The 18,736-nt window shown below is 34.0% G+C and overlaps 1 pseudogene; it reads left to right on the forward strand.

Annotated features, from left to right (window-relative positions):
- The first annotated feature begins 3,071 nt into the window (after window positions 1–3,071).
- LOC149234914 (bifunctional dTDP-4-dehydrorhamnose 3,5-epimerase/dTDP-4-dehydrorhamnose reductase pseudogene) lies at window positions 3,072–5,732 on the forward strand (annotated as a pseudogene).
- The last annotated feature ends 13,004 nt before the right edge of the window (window positions 5,733–18,736 follow it).

Below are 18,736 nucleotides of genomic sequence, written 5' to 3' on the forward strand. Positions count from 1 at the left end.
TATATATATATATATATATATATATATATATATATATATATATATATATATATATATATATATATATATATATATCTAGCTATTTGTGTGTGTTTGTTCCTAGGTCCTTCTCACTATAGACAAAATGTTGACTTCCTTAGTTGGGAAACAAATCTTGAATATCAATTTTTGAGATTTGGCCTTGGTGCTTTCTCCAAGTAGACTCTTTGCTAGCTTTAAGCAATATCTCTAGTCCTCCTAGATTCATAATTCAATTAATTTTGAAACTATGCACAAAACCCTTGTTACTTCAAGTCTTCGAGGTCAATTTAGGCCTTCAATTTTATACACAGAACTTCGCCTTTTCTCTCAAGGATTTCAGTCTTGCCTAGGCTTATAGCTGAGCTATTTGGATCTATAGAATAATACTTGACTACTTTCATTGTTGTGGATTTCAAGTTTATGTCTGTGGCCTTAATCACCTAGGCCTGTGGCCTAATTGCAAAAGTATAATCTAATAATCATGCCCCAAAAAATGATCTTTTTTCAATTCAATTTTTCTTCCTAGGAACTCATTCTTGAGGGCTAATGCATGTAGTCTTATAATTTATTGTGATCCTCTAGCTACCCTTTTATACCCCTACCCTTAGCTCTGATACCATGTTGATAAATCCTTAGGGAAGCTTAATTAGGACTTATTTTAAATTTGATTTCTATTATCTTGACAACTTCTTCTGATTTGTTATTACTTTTTCTTATTTATTATTATATATTCATCATAGAGATAATTTCCAAAACTATGAAGATCACAAAGGCAACAAGAGAACAGAAGATGTAGGCACTAAACTAGGGAAAAACCCCTTTTCAAGGGGAAAACCGGAAATTTATTTTTCTCTTCTTTAGAATCAAATCAAATGAGACAACCTTAACCTTTGACCAAGACAAAGAAATTACCTCCATCCATCAAGCCAACCCTCAAGAATTTTCCTTCAAGACAATGCAAAAACAAATTGGGCTTTAGCCCATCAAAGCATCCATGAAACTAATCAATTAAGGATTCAGTCTTTCCACAATTTTGCCTGCAATCATAATATAGTACCTTCGTCCCTGTATTGGTTCAATCCTTTCACGCATGTGACAAAAAAGACAAGAATTAGGCTTCCTCCTTCTTCACTAGGATTCCCTTCACGTATTGCTATGTGATAGGCTCTTCTTTATGATATTCACACTTCATCCTTTCTTCTAGTGTTGCAGGTCAAGGTAATGCCAAATAGGTTCAGTATCACTTCAATTTATAGTGACTATAGCTCCATTAATGAGGTCAACTTGATGTGCTTGAGGCTGACTTGTTGGAAGAGGGTTTACATGAAAATAATAATTTGTTTCTTGACTTAAGAAGACCAATAAGGGTCTATTACATCATAACTTTGAATTTGACTTAAGCAGAAAACCCTAGAGCACTCAATGGGCACTTTTTGACCTAGAAACAAACTAAACAAAGCATGAAACCTATGCTGATAAATAATTTTTCTTCTTACAATAATTTTTTTCTTTCCTTTTGACAAATACATTACATCATGAGACAAGGACAGTTAGGAAGACTCATACTATCTACATTTCTCAACTAGAGTGCCCAAATGCACACGGAAGGGAACAAAATTACTAAGTCAAAATATACAAGGTAGGTGCACTACTACTGCTAAATATGGCACCTTAAAAATATATTTTTCCTGAAGGAACAAATGAATCCTCAGAGCCTTCACTAGGTAGCACCTTGCTTCATGCAAACAAACTTCATAATAGCACAAATTTCAAAGTAAATTTGGATTTAGAAAAACATCTCTCCATGCACATTGCAAATCATGAAACAAGAAAAGCCAATTTCTTCTTAAAGGGTAGCATCAAGACTCAAGAGTGAGCTTCCACGTGGTTGACTTATTCTTCTTCAAATATTAAAATAGGTGCTTGGAATATCATCCTCAAGATTTCTTGTTTAAGTAGCGAAGTCACAAATTATACTAATGCATATTCAACTTAGTTTGTTGACCAACCAACTTCCACATGTCACTCCTCCATCATTTGATTGAGTTTAGGAATCACCATAAGTAGTATTCTACCTGATGCAAATTAAAGAGTGTGTACAATTTAGAATGCTACTGATATAGTTTAAAACAATGCTAAAACAATATGATTTGTCTCCCAAAATGTAGAGAAAGAATAGGTAGTGATGCTCCTGAAAATATGTATGAAAGATTCTTCAGAATATGTATGATCCTTGTGGTTGTAGTTCCCATGAGAGATCCTTTTGGTTATTATTTAATTTAAAATATGGATTTCTTATATTAGATTTAAAAGATGAAAAAAATAAAATATGGTTATGCTATAATGATCTTTCTCTCTTTGGTATGATACATGTTGGGAAGATATAGTGTGGTGTGTTAAAGTGTATAAATAGCCATAGAAGTAAGAGCCAATGAGTATTTGTAAATGAATGTTTTCTGTGGACATAACTATGAATACTCATTAGTGCTAAATATGTCTAAACAATTACTACTTTCAAGTACATTTCTGTATGTTACAAGATGATAATACGTATTAGTGCTAAATATGTCTAAGGAATTACTACTTACAAATATGTGTTTTCATCAATAGTCACCAATGGATGGCTAAATTGTTAATTCACCACCTCTATAAAATTTTAGGAGGATGTTTCTCCAAGATGTGAGCCATACACTCTCTTAATGGATAAACTATGGAGGTTATGTTTTATGTCTTTGTAAACTCTCCAAATGTAATGTGTATGTTAAGAATTCACTGGAGGTATTGCTTTGTATTTGTGCAAAATCTCCCACTTGTAATGTACATGTTATGAATTCCTTGAGGATCTGGTACGAAATTTTGAGTTACACTAGGACTTAATGGTGAGGCTTACCCTTTAGCCTCAAGATGAAGGTTAATCAACAAAAATGAAAATTTTCTTGGAAAATCCCTCCACTTAAATTTTGCATTGACTTATCGTCCATGCTCAGTGGAATGCACTGCAAGAGTGTAAAGTAAGAAATATTGTTATCCTTTGATGGACCACACAAACCCATGCCGACAATTCATTTTAAAGTAGCTTTGAGTTCACCAAGAAAAACATATATGGTACTCATGTCCATAAAGCATGCAATTTGACTCGATCGATCGTAAGGTTAATTCTCGTGAGTAATGATGAAGTTTATGGTGAAACAGAGAAGGACATCATTAAAGTAAACATGGGGCATGTTAGATTTTACCCACCAATGCTTCCTTTACAACCAAGGAAGGAGAAAATATGCTCATCATGGCTTATGGGAGATCCTATGATTTTCTTGTATACACCTCAAGAGGTAACAAAGTATATAGACCTAATCAGTTTCCTGGAAAATTGATACCCGAGTTTATTCTTTTGGTAATGTAAGGGAAGCTACTCCTAATCCATGGTGATGGATCTAGTCTTAGGAGGATTTTGTACTATAGGGATGTTGTTGAGGCTTTTGAAGTTGTTTTTCAAAAAGGTGAAGCAGGGAATGCATATAATATTAGTACACAAAAGGAGAGAAGGGTCATTGGTGTGGCTAAGGATATTTGTAGGCTCTTTTAAATGGATGCAGAGAAGGTTATAAAGTTTGTATGTAATAGGTCTTTCAACTATCGGAGATATTATCTAGATGATAAGAAAATCAAGGAACTGGGATGGTCTGAGAGGAATAAATGGAAAGAGGGATGGAAGAAAACAATGGATTGGTACATTAGACACCCTGATTGGCGGGGTGATGTGTTTGGTTCTCTGCTTCCTCATCCAAGGATGCTCACAATGGTAGGAGTTGAGATGTATACAAAATCCCATGATGTGGTTGATACCACATCCCCCTCCCTAGAGAATGGAATCTTTCAAAATCACATGCTAGAGCCCTTTAATGAACTTATTCTGAAGTCAACCTTGAATTTCTTGATCTATGGGAAAAATGGATGGATCAGAAGGTTTCTTGGGCAAATATCTGAAAGACAGGTCCTAATATATGAATTGGAAATGGGAGATTGGAGAATAGGTATCAAATCCTAAAGGACATATAGAACATCAATCCTAATCATGTTTTTAATGCTACAAGTGTGATAGGTCAATCTAATGTGGATTGGTGTGAATACCACAAGCATGAGACTATTACACCTATGTGGCATGAACTCTAAATTTGGCCGATATTTGCCAGGAGCATGGTCTTTTTCTTGTAAATTTTGAAACTGACTATATTTTAGAATACGATGATGGTCATCTTGAAGGAAGTGGTATTGGATTTAAGGAGGAAGACAAACCCAACTTCATTGGGTCCTTTTATTTGAAGACCAAGGTCATGGTTAAGATTTCCACCCGATCTGGAATCTTTTGGTTTCACCATTTTTCCACATGTTTTAGAAAAAATGATTAGTTTTCTTTAATTACATTACTATATGAAAATGTTTCTAGAGGTTAGGCTTAGTTATTTGCATTGCATTCTAGTGTACTAAATCCCATACCATATTTATTGCATTGGCATCTGGTATGCTCAAGATTATTTCTCATGGGATGATCTAATTTTATCACATTATTCATGTGCCCATTTTAGGAAATTCTGGGTCAATATTGATATTTTGGTTCCAACATTTTGTACCTATGATTATGGACTGCTTCAATTAGTTTATTTACATGAAAAATCTTTCTGAGTTAAGGTGTGGTTTGATGGCATTGCATTAATGCAGTATTGAGTATAACACCATCCTCTATATATTGCATCAACATATGGCATGATCAACCATATGCTCTTAGTCTTCTCAGTACCTCCTTTGCTTTTATTTCATTTTTCTTGTGCCAATTTTGGACAAATCTGGATCAAATTTAATCTTTTGATTCGACCATTTTCTATCTATATTTGAGAAGATTACAATGATGCTTTAATTACTTATTTTAAATGAAAATGTTGTTTGAAATGAATTTTATTTTCATTTCATTGCATTCATTTAGTAGTGACTATAAATCCCTTCCTTATTTATTACAATGGAATCTTGTAAGATATAAAGCATCTCTCATAGAATTTCCCAGGGACTAGTATGTTTTTATAGTTCATAGTCTTCTCATGTCTTGCTTCTCTACTTTTATTGTATTTTTCATGTGCCCATTTTGGATAGCTCTGAGCCAATTTTGATGTTTTATTCACATGTACACTTTTGGCATTTAAGTTAAGATTTAGTAGATGTATACTACATAGCTCATTAAAGCATTTTGTTTCCGAATTCAGGTTGAAGATCTCCTACAAAATTTTGAAAATGTTTGTACTCTTAGGGTTAGGATACCCATCTCTTCATACCTAAGTAACCCTCTCAATTTCATCACAAATATCACTCGACATGAGAAAGTGGTAAATATACCAAACAATATGATAATCCTTGATGAGTTGTTGCCAATATCGATTGAGATGTCAAAAAAGGATTGCACTCGCATATGGAACTTTACAAACCTAGGTGTTGTGAAACATAATGAAATCTTGCAGATGCATAAAGAATATATTGATCCCACATTCAGGTGGACAAACTTCACTCTTGAGGAATAGGAAAAAGTCATAGTTTCTCCTCGAACTAATAATGAGATGGATGTCACCAAGTTGAAGATGAAATTTCCATAGTTGATGTGTGTAGAACATTCATTATTGAAGTATGTCATTGATTCCAACAACAAAAAACAAGTTAGCCTTTCTTGAGATCAATTTTTAATTTGTTGTAGTACCGTTTTTCTCTTCATAGTCAGGTAAAGCATCCATATGCTTAATTGTGGGACCATTCACAAGGTTGTCCAATACTTTATTATTTTTTTCTCACAAATGGAAGAGCTTATTAGGTAGGATATTCTAGATATATTATACTACTTTTCTTTTGATTTCAAATTTTAGTTCAACAATGGAGGATCTGACTAGCTAGGGTATTCTAGATAGGTTCTACTATTCTTGTTCTATTTTTATATTTTACATTATTTCTATGAATGTAAGTCGACTTACAATGTTAATGCCATTGAATTTCTCCAATGAATACTAGTATTTGGAATATATTCATCTTTGAAAAGACTGCTCCTCTTGTATAGAAGAAGTTCTCACTTTTTTATAAAGTAACTTCTCAATCTTTGTGTGTGGAAATATTCATTTTTGTTTATTCTTCTCGGACAAATTCCATTTGGGTTCAAGTGAACTCTACATTAACAGAATTTTCAGGGATTTCCTTCCTATGGAAAAGTACCTACATTAGATGGAGCAAATTTTAAGGTCAAATAATATAACCCTGATGTTAATTTATCTAAAGTTCATACTGCAAGAGCCTTATTAAGCTCACTGGAATACATTAGCTCTTTTGAAGAAAGTCACTCTTACTAGTTAAATTGTGTCTCAAAAAGTAGACATCATCTGTGTATCTTCATTATTTAAAGGGAATTTTGATTTGGGTGTATGTTTTGTAATTTGACTCTATTAGTCTGAATAATGGTAGGAATAATATTGTTAAGGAAATTGATTTGGACAAATCACATGAGCTGTGATTCCCCTGTTTTGTCCAATTTGGTAGAGAATTTCCCTTTTGCGGCTAATTGTAGAGAAACATTTTATGTTACAGAATCATCCTCCTGTGGATTTGGTTGTCTATGTTACTCATAGATCTTGGCTACCCACAACTCATTGAATGTTTTTTCCTTCTTGTGGGATACATCATATTCCAATTTTTGAATGGTTTGGAGGACATAATTGAATGAATGCCTATGTGGTGGGAAATTTTCTTCTTCATAGACTCATACAAGTGTGAATCTTCCATGAAAACATGGTTGTTGGATTTTATTGAATACTTACTATAGAGCTTGTTTTCTTACCCTTATCACACTTTAAATCACATCATATCTGCTTAACTTATCTAATCCTTGGAAAAGGAGAGGAAATATGACTCCACATCTCGGGAATTTTACTCATGATTGATGTTGAAAATAAATTTAATCTAAATTCTTAATCATAATGGTTTTAGTCTGGTCATGACCTAAATTTTAAGTATCATAGATTTATGTCCATGAAGTCTTCTATCCATGACGTCTATGGCTAGGAATAGTTAAGGTTACACTTATTTAGGTTGTCTCTATATATGACACCGACAAAGTAATTTGTAGCTGGGATATTTATTGACCTAAAGGCTTCTGCTTCAACATCAAAAGTGTTAAATCTAAAGGTCTCTCGTAATTGGAGATCAAGGAATTTGATAACCTGACTTCAACTGCTCTGCTGGCATTGGATTTTAGTTTACTCCACTAAATTAGGAGAGAAGATTGCAAAAACTACCCCCACCATGTGATACATGTTGCAGAGCCTTTTGGATATTTTTTTATTTTCCCCAGATGGAGGGCTTATTGCATTCTTCCTTCAAGTACCCAACACCCCCTTGAGGATTGAGCTTGCAAACAAGAAGGAATTGTTGAAACAACTCATAAAATAGAGATGCTCCTATGAAATCCAGCATTAAAAGAGGGCCTCTGCTAATATGGTTGTTTTGGTTAAGGTAGACTTGCATGTACTTGTGTATGTATCAAGACTATAAATAGAAACCCTAGTAAATGTTTTAACTTCTAGTCTATGGTTTTGTTTAGTATACTAATAAAATTTTAGTGGGTGGAAAAGAGTGGTCATGTCTAACAACAAGTTTATTGTAAGGCAAGATACTAGGTCAGAAAAACACTGCAATATGATCCTATACATAGCCTCTAACATAATATTGAGGTTTTTGCAATGTAGGCCCCATAGTAGCGCATTTAGTTGCATAAGTCCCCAGTGTAGTGCATTATATTGCAACTCCAGAGCAAGGGATATCTGAAGTATATTTTGGATTATTTTATGGTTGATGTATATCAATGTTGAAGAAAGAAACAATCTTTATCTACAAATTAATGGGTAAATTGTGAATGTGAACAAACATAAAATATTGCAATTTCTAGGTTTACAATCATAAACATCTGAAACATGAGATGAGAGCCTATGTTGTAGTTGAAAAATATTATAATTGGATGATAATTATTCACTTGAGAGACCAGCTTCATTTTTTCTTAACAAACCCTTTTATTTTTTCATCCTTTTAATTGTTACAAAATGGCAAGCAGCAAGATAGAAATGAATAATTGCAAGTTGTAAAATTTATTGAAAGGATTTGGATAAATCTAAGATCATAGACAAAACTCCTCGTGAGAATCCCAATCAAAGTACAAGGAGAGACATGGTAAGAATCATAAACACTTATCTAGTTAGGGTTTAACTTTGCTTGTACTTGTCAAAGGTAAGGTTTAAAGGCATAAGGGACATGCTTTAAAGTTAATCCCATACCTAGTTTGGGTTTAAGTTTGCATGTACTTGTCAAAGATAAATATTTAAAGACACAAGGGACATGTTGTAAAGTTAATCCCATATCATTGGACATTTCAAGATTTCACTGTAAAGTTAAAACTTAAGCCTGTAGAATAGGACATTTGAAGATTTTGGAAAGATGAATGTTAAATGCATTTCAAATTCCAACGACCTCCATAGATGGGTATTAATTTCATTGAATGATGGTGTAATTTGTTTAAAATGTCCTTATATCAAACAAAGAGTTTATTGAGGAGATGTTATCTATGGAGTTGAAGTGTTAATATTTATTGTTAAGTCAACAGACAAAAGTACATTAAGATTTGATGTTGCAAAGTAGAAGCAAAATGTGTGCATACTCATTTAAAATAAAGGTTTGATCGATGCCAAAAATTCAATTCTGAGCATATTTTAAATTTCTTAATCAAATTTCTTGGAATGGATGTAGTAGACAATATGCACATAGAAAAATGGTTATGTAAGTTGGTGACTTAAATAAGGACCAAAGGCTATTATTGCAACATTCTCTTCTTGTTGTCATACCATAAGCTTGTAGTGTGAATTATTTCCAGCTTGGGTAGTTAGAGAGGAGAAAATGTTATCTTCTTCAAGTGAGTTTAATTCTGGTTGTGACATAGTTCACTCTTGGTGAGTGAATTGTTGTTGTTTCAGAGTAGGCCTATTTTTTTATTGTTAGGTGCCCCAAAGTAAAGCTTTGGGCCAAACAAAATTTGTAATCTTGGACTATGATCAAGTAAAGAGAAAGGATGACAGATCTTGGTTGTGTATCTTCATATTAACAACGTAGATCCATCTGAGCATATTTTAAATTTATTAATCAAATTTTCTGGCATGGATGTAGTAGACAGTGTGTACATAGAAAAATTGTTTTTTAAGCTGGTGACTTAAATAAGGACCAAAGCCTAATATTGCAACATTCTCTTCTTGCTGTCATAACATAAGATTGTAGTGTGAATTTTTTCCTTCTTAGGTCGTTAGAGAGGAGAAAATGTTATCTTCTTCACATGAGTTTAATTCTTCTTGTGACATAGTGTTGGCATTATGATGCATGTGTTGTACTTGATGGCAACCCACTTGCAGCAGAACATCTCACTTATACAAAACTAGATGAATCTACAGAAGAAAGATCAGATGTGACAGTGCACATGGGATGCAGGGCAGCTCAAAGGAATCAGCTCAGATGTAATGAACAATGACAACTCATTAAGTTGACAGTTCTTAGTTAGCTTTGCCATCAAGTCCAAAGGGGGAGATTGTTGGCATTATGATACATGTATTGTCCTTGATGGAAACTCACACAGATGACAGATCATAGTGCAGCAAGTCAGTAGCAAAGAGTTGATGATCAGACTACAAAGAATGAAGAAAATAAGGTATACGCAGGTTCCTCTTATCAAGGTCGCGTATAAATGCTGGATCATTGATCAAAAGGCGCGTATGCGTATACACGCACTTTCACGCAAGGGAAAGTGCGTACATGTGGGAGAAATTATTTTTGGTCCGTGGTATTTAGTCCTTGGTATTTGAACCTATGGTTTTGGACCATGGTATCTCGTCAAATGTGTTGATCCCAAGTATTGGGTCCATGGTATTGGTTCTAAATGGTTTTGGACCATGGTATTGAGTAAGGCCGAAGACTATAAAAGGAGAAGACGATCATTAGGCAAAGGCGATTGAGAAAGTTGATTATCTGATGAAGTATGAGATCGAGTATGTAGGTTATGGGTTTATGATGCATTGCTTGATCTGAGCTAAGGAGGAATCTCACCGATTGATGGAGAACAAGATCTAAGGATAGATCGGGATGAAATGGTTTGAAATGAACTATCTCTATATGGTTGATTATGCTTACTCTAGATCTGTATACTGACGCATGTAATGTTATGAACTAGGTATAACTTAAGTTTGAAATAGCTGCAAGTCATGATTAAATATTTTTAGATCTGTACACGGGTTGGCTTTGGTGAAACTGTTTATGTACGTGGGTTTGGTTCGTCATAGTAGCATATACATTATGATATATGCTATTTGAAGTTGAAGTTGGGTCTGATTGTTATTGCAGAGTTCTGTTGTCTGCTCTGTGTTCTGGTGATAGTGTTGTTGACAGGGTTTTAATGTTTCAGCGATTCAGATATTGATGATGCTAGTATTGATTGACTTTGTGCTTCAATGATATTAATGGGTCCAGTATGAAAATTAGATGAAACATGGCCTTCAGATTATTTTGTTGTGCTTTAGGAGTATCCAGTCTGAAAATGTATGAAATGTGGTCCATGGAGGATGAAAAGAGATTGGAGGCCGGCGCCTACGTACTAGTACATCAGCTAGTACAAGAGCTAAAGGGGTGGTAGCTCCCTTCTAGTAGCATCTGGAGAATGAGTGAAGATTGGAGCATTTAGTAGGCAGGCACATACGTACTAGTAAATGGATTTGCTAGTACAAGAGCTAAGGGGGTTGTAGCTCCCATCCAGGAGAGTCTGGAGAATGAGAGAAGGTTGTAGCCTTCTGCAGGTTGTAGCCTGTGTACTGGTAAAGGACTGAACCAGTACAGAATCATTGTAAAAAGAAGTTTCTAATTGAAAGAAGATAGAGACATATTGCAGTAGGTGGTTTTCACCCACATTGGGTTTCCACCTTATATCATGGTGTTCATGTGTGCTTCTTGTGTGCGATGATCTGTTTTGTTTTACTGCACTTGCTTGCTGTTCATATGGATAATGAAGTTCTGATGCACTAACTAAAGATCAACATTTAATGGATTAACTGAATCATAAGTATTCTGGATATACGCTAGTTGCATTAGACACAGTTGCGTATACACGTAGGTTATGTTAACTGAAGTAGCGTATATGTATCTAAGTATGGAAATGAAAAAGTTTTATTGATTGATAATACTGATCCACCCCCCCGTCTCAGTATTATTTCCAACACATAGTTCACTCTTAGTGAGAGAATTGTTGTTGTTTCAAAGTAGGCATATTTCTTTATTATTAGGTGCCCCAAAGTAGATTTTTCGGACAAAAACAAGGTGTAATATTGGACTATGAATAGGTAAAGAGAGAGGATGAAAGGTCTTGGTTGTGTATATTCATATTACCAACACAAATCCATCTGAGCATATTTTAAATTTCTTAATCAAATTTGTTGGTATGGATGTGGTAGATAGTGCGTACATAGAAAAACTGTTATGTAAGATGGTGACTTAAACAAGGACCAAATCCTAATATTGCAACATTCTGTCCTTGTTGTCATAAAATAAGCTTGTAGTGTGAATTTTTTCCAGTTGGGGTAGTTAGAGAGGAGAAAATATTATCTTCTTCACATGAGTTTAATTTTTCTTGTGACATAGTTCACTCTTGGTGAGTGAATTGTTGTTGTTTCAGAGTAGGCATATATATATATATATATATATATATATATATATATATATATATATATATATATATATATATATATATATATATATATATTTAGGTGCCCCAAAGTAGAGTTTTGGGCCAAAAAAAATTTGTAATATTGGACTATGATCAGGTAAGGATAAAGCATGATAGATCTTGGTTGTGTATCTACATATTACCAACGTAGATCCATTTGAGCTTATTGTAAATTTCTTAATGAAATTTACTGCCATGGACGTAGTAGACAATACGTACACAAAAAATTGTTATGTAAGTTGGTGACTTAAATAAGGACGAAATCCTAATATTGCAACATTCTCTTCTTGTATTCATAACATAATCATGTAGTGTGAATTATTTCCAGCTTGGGTTGTTAGAGAGGAGAAAATGTTAGCTTCTTCACATGAGTTTAATTCTGCTTGTGACATAGTTCACTCTCGGTGAGTGAATTGTTCCTATTTTGGAGTAGGCATATTTTTTTATTAGAAGGTGCCCCAAAGTATAGTTTTGGGCCAAACAAAGGTTGTAATCTTGGACTATGATTAGGTAAAGAGAAAGGATGAAAAATATTGGTTGTGTATCTTCATATTGCCAACATAGATCCATCTAAGAATATTTTAAATTTCTTAATCAAATTTGATGGCATGGATGTAGTAGACAATGTGCACATAGAAAAAATGTTATGTAAGATGGTGACTTAAATAAGGACCAAATTCTAATATTGCAACATCTCTTCTTGTTGTCATAACATAAGCTTGTAGTGTGAATTATTTCCAACTTGGGTAGTTAGAGAGGAGAAAATGTTATCTTCTTCACGTGAGTTTAATTCTTCTTATGACATAGTTCACTCTTGGTGAGTGAATTGTTGTTGTTTCAGAGTAGGCATATTTTTTTATTGTTAGGTGCCCCAAAGTAGAGTTTTGGGCCAAACAAAAGTTGTAATCTTGGAATATGATCAGGTAAAGAGAAAGGATGACAAATCTTGGTTTTGTATCTGCATATTACCAACATAGATCCATCTAACTCCGGATCTATCATGCACCTTGAGGGATATATATAATTTGTCCCTAAAAAATTAGAGAAACAAGAGGCAGTGATGCTCCTCAAAATATGTATGAAATATTTCATCAGAATATGTATGATCCTTGTGTTTGTAGTTCTCATGAGAGATCCTTTTGGTTATGATATAATTTACTATATGGTTGTGCTATATTAAATTTAAAAGATGAAAACTTTAAAATATGGTTATGCTATAATGATCTTGCTCTCTTCGATACAATACATATTGGGTAGATACATTGTGGTGTGCCAAAGTGTACAACTAGTCATAGAAGTAAGAGCCAATGAGTATTTGCAAATGTATGTTTTCTATGAATAGAGTTGTGAACAGTCACTAGTGCCAAATATGTCTAAACAATTACTACTTTCAATTACCTTTCCATAAGTTACAATATGATGATACACATTAGTGCTAAATATGTCTAAGAAGTTACTACTTACGAATACTTGTCTCTTATTTTCTTCAATAGCCACCAATGGATGGGTAAATTGTTAATTGGATACCTCTATAAAATTGTAGGAGGATGTTTCTCCAAGATGTGATCTATACACTCTCTTAATGGATACATTATGGAGGTTATGTTTTATGTCTTTGTAAACTATCCAAATGTAATGTGTATCTAAGTATTCATTGTAGGTACTATGTTATATTTTTGCAAAATCTCCCACTTGCAATGTACATGATATGAATTCCTTGAGGATACACCAGGACTCAATGATGAGGCTTACCGTTTAGCCTTAAGATGAAGGTTAATCATCGAAAATAAAAGATGGTCTGGAATTTACCTCCATTGAACTTTTCCATTGAATTATCCTCCATGCTCAGTAGAGTGCACTGCAAGATTGTAAAGTACAAAATCTTGTTATCCTTTGATTGACTATTGGCCAAGGTACTAGCAGTAAAAGTATGGGTCTAAATGGAATAGATGTAGAGAAATTTGTAAATAATACACACAAGATAAACCATGGGATTTTAAAGGAATTGTTGGGAAAAGGGCAAGTCTAAATGGAATAAATGTAGAGAAAGTCATAAATAATACAAACAAGTCAGACCATTGGAATCTCTATATACGTAATTTGTAGGGTATAAACCCTTTCATGGGCGTGTCAATTTCCATATATAAAAGCGACTTTTTAAACCCCTACAGGTGAATTCCATATTGTACTTAATTTACTCCAATCACCTTGTAAAGTTAGCCCTTCCATCCAAATGTGACCTAGCACCATATCAAAGATTGCACGACATTTAAGCTGTGACACTGAAAATGTGGGAATGTTGTAGATGTGTATCCCTGTTTTAGTAGTCCCTACATACACAACTGAATGAAGTTATTTAAATAATAAGATAGCTTGAAACTACTACCATGTAAGTAGGTTGGTGTGATCCCTATTTATAGGTGTTCAACCTTCACCCAAAATAGAAAAACTTTTAATCGATGTAAATTGAAGGTGGAGGGGTATCTTCCTCATGAAAAGACAAGGGAGGTAGCCTTTCTTTGGTCTACCTGTAGCATGTCAACTATATTCCAAGATGAAGTTAATTCCAAAAACACTTATTCCTTTTCTTTCTATGATATAAAGGAACAAAGCCATGGAGTTCTTTGAGTCTGCAATTATTTCCAATCTCCCCAACACGGATTGAGTGACATTCTTTCCTATCATCTTGATTTCAGATTATTGGCCATGTAATTTTGCCATCACTTTTTCCTTTGATCACAACCAGGGATATGTATGGGTATATTTCAACCCAATGTGGGTGCGCAGAGGTGGATTTTCCATCCCTACTTGCTTTGATCACAACTAGAAATGTGTCTAGGTCTGTGTGGGTTGGGCTAGGGGTGAGGTGGGAGGGGTTGTGGCGTGTCTCTATTACAGTTGTTTATTACTTCGATAGGTGAAGTACTAGCATATGGTGTCTTGAAAGGGCTTTAGATCATTTAAGGTGCAAAAGAGTTCCAATATTCTCTTAGTATATGTTAACTTTAATGATATATATAGAAACTATGTTACATTGTTAAACATTGTAAACAATCCTATTCAAATATTATTATTTTATTACAAAGATACATTATCTAGTAATGATAATGAATATTTATTATTGGAATCTAGAATGGAACATTTTAATTTTGTTTTTAAATTTTTACAACATTTGTTCTAAGTATCTTATTTCATGGACTAGGATATGCCAAAAACTATTCTAGGAATTGAATTACATTTTTTTCAAGATGATTTACTTTCTTCTACTGCATAATGTTAGACTCGAGTGACTCCAGACTCAAAAGGTCCTGCAAAGATAGAAACACCTTTACAAACCTATGTTGAAAAAATACCTGAAACATCGTACACAACACTTGGGTCATTTAGGTGGGATCAGGATAATGAAAAAATGAAGGTGAGGTTGACATCATAATTTTTGTTCAGATCTTTTTAAGAATGAGTAGGATATTTTATAATGTGGAAGAGTTTGGAACAACCAGGAACCCTATGATATATGCTATTTTTTCCAAAATCCTCATATGGTTTTTAGTAATCTAAAATTTTGCAGGTATATCTATTTATTTAGGGATTAAATGAAGAGAAATTGTTTCTAATTTCTAGCCTTTGTCATTTAATGTCAAACTTAATGATATCGAAGGAATTAATTATTTGTGTATGGTGCCAAAGCCGAACAAGGCCATTATGCCAAAAAAATGTAGACTCACTATCAAATATCAACATGTTATTATTACTCTTCATAAGGTTGAGAAGGGTAATTGGCTAGATATTTATTACAAGGAGGATAAGGTTGGTTGCTGAAATTCCATATTTTGTAATGATTTTGAGATTTTCTTCTTGTTTTACTAAATTTTTATTCTATTTTATGGGATCATGTCTTGTGTTATTTAATGTATTTTAGATTCTTTCTCATTAAGGTTCTGACCTATTGTTGTTGATTGTTGTGTGCAATTAAATTCAAACCTTGACAAGAACAAAGATTGAACGACAGGAATCATGGATCCAATGAAGGTAATAATGGTTATACATTCCAAACACTTACAGTTCATTCATTTCTTACAGTTGGTTTTCAAAAAGTTTTCCTTTCCATTTTTAGTTGGAGAAGAAAAATGTAACTATAAGAAGACAAGAATCCTTGAGACAAGAGTATGCATGAAGAGTGTGATGATGATATGAAGAAAACTATTGTAAAATATCTGAGTGAAGCATAATTAGTTAAGAAACTAGATGCATTAAAATGATATGCTGGTGACGTGTATGAGAAGATTGAAATTTAGAGCGCTTTATATGCCTATTCAGCAACAAAGGCAGTTAGAATTGTGAGATGAATACTTTGTAGTATGATAAGGTGTTCATTATGCCATATTGTTTTCCCTATGTCATTTTATAGTTGTTATGAGTTTCAAGTTGGTTATTACAATCAAATCTCCTAAGGTTGTCAAAACTAGAAAAAAATAAAAAAATAAAATTAAGAATTATATTACTCTTTCATTTGGTTGTCAATTTCTTAGTATATATGCAAATGTATCTTTTCACAATCACATATATTCAAGTAGGATAGATTGGAAGTACTCTCTCTCCCTTGTGAAAGATGGGAGTTGGGAAACATTCCTCTCTCCTCTCCAGGTTAAGAGTTGGAAGGATTCCCTCTCCACCAAGAGTTGGAATTGGAAGGGATCCTTCTCTGTCAAGTGTTGGAGGAAGGAGTGCTGATATGTCATCATCAAGAATCAGATTTGGAAGGATTACTTATCCATCAAGGATTATTGGAAGGATGAATGACATGAATGTAGAGTAGAATAATTGGTGGGAAAGGCGATGATGATCACCTCAGGAAACTTGACACTGCTAATATGAGTGTAGCATATGGTTCTAGGAATGGATATGACTGTAGGCATCAACCAATCCATAGTTCTCTAATTTATGCCTATGGAAATTACAGGGGCCCGAGATCCTCATGTGGACTACATTTACATGTAAAACCACCTAAGGAAAATGATATAATAAGTAGTATAATGGTGTATAGAAACTAGAAAAATTTAGAGGAAAAAGAATACATGTGGGAGGATATGAGCCCAAGATTGGAGAATCATGGTAGAGGAAGTGACAGCTCAAGGAAAGATGATTATGTTCCTAGTGACTTAAAGAAGTGGGTAGGCTTAGAGGAAGAGAAAATAATGGGTCTAGAACCTTCTCTTCCTAACAGTGATTGGAAGATGCATGGACCCTTGTCTAATATGGATAGACCTATGATGAGTGAGGAGAGATGACCTCCTAGAAGGGTAGCCTTATTTTCTCCCCGCTCTCAGTTTTTATCTAATTAGTTTAATGACAAATTATTCCCCATTTAATTTTTTCCTTCTTGATTTTTTAGTGATTTCCTTTATATGTAAAGATGAAGGATATTTGGTTGAATGATATTTTTCTTAATGTAGGGGTTTGAAGAGAACTAGCCATCTTCTCTTCTAAAATCAAGTATTGTGTCTTGAAATATCAGAGATACTTCCACTTAGACATCATATTTGCTTCAAAGTAGTCAAGGTGCATTAGGACATCGACCTGTAATGGGTCGGCCTCCTCACCTAAAAGATCAAAATCATAGCCGAAATTCACAATCAAGGCTAACAACACTTCAATTTTTTGTTCTTTGCCACATCAATTTAAGTTTTGGCTTGGCATATTCATTCAATTTAACGCATTATATTGGCCACCCTATGGCTTCAATGAATGACTCTAGGTTAATAGGTATAGAAATACTATTAGGAATGGTACCAAAATCTCGGGAAAATTATGTATCTTCCCTTGGCTTTGATCCCCTGAGCTTTGAATTCCTGTCACCTATGACACCACCATCAAGCGAATTTACTTTCTCACAATGTCAAAAATCATAGAGACTTTCTTCTTTGTCTCCTATAACACAAGTTGTACAACCTTCTATGCAAAATATGCCACCTATACCTCCATCTACACCACCCCTTCAACATCAACAATTTCAACCACTAAACTATCAACATTAGACTAATTTCATGAAGCCTGGTCAATTACAATTTCAACTTACCTCTTTCCATCCATTCCCAAGGTCATTCTTCATAGTCCTTTCAACAATCTCCACTTCAATGGAAGCCTATTCAAGACATCCCTTAATAGCTACCACACTTATAGAAAGTGCCACAATCTGAAGCTACTAATAAGTTGTTGAATCAGTTACCACACAACCTTCACAAGGTACCCAAATTGGACAACAATAAATAATATCTCAGGAAGTACAAAAAATTCTCCTTGCTCCATTTAAACATATTACTTCATAGTAGGCAATGACACCATCCCAACCTCCACAAAAATAATAGTTAATTTATTGGCATCCCAAACAATGGTATTTGTTGTGAGTAGTGGCATGAATAATCCTAATTCAGGATTAGCATCAAGGCTTGATTTAATTCCTGTAGGGCCCAATAAATCATCTTCTTGTGTTTTAGGAGTGCAACCTCCTCTTCCTCATAGCCGACCACTAGCTTCATTATTGGTAGCATCAACATCACCGACATCATAGTCAACAAATTCAAACACCACATTACTATCTTCGATAGGAAATTTGTCATCTCTTTTAAGGTCACTGATGGCACAAGCTGTAATATGTGTAGAAACTTCAACCTCCTCTTCTTCTAATCCATCTATACCTATTTCTTTTGTTGTAATACTAAATCAATTTCCAGATAAAATGAAGCTATACTTGTAGTTTCTAATATGACATCCTTGTTTCCGGCCCCATATTTGAATGCAGCACCTCCAAAGTCTATTCTGGCTGAAGCACCAACTTCTGCTCATGATATCATTGTAATTAAATTTAATTCGAACACACTTAAGTTCATTATG

The sequence above is a fragment of the Pinus tabuliformis genome, chromosome 8 (genome assembly GCF_031772625.1).
Source record: "Pinus tabuliformis cultivar Carrire ecotype Pingquan chromosome 8, CPIR1, whole genome shotgun sequence".
Taxonomy (NCBI): Eukaryota; Viridiplantae; Streptophyta; class Pinopsida; order Pinales; family Pinaceae; genus Pinus; species Pinus tabuliformis.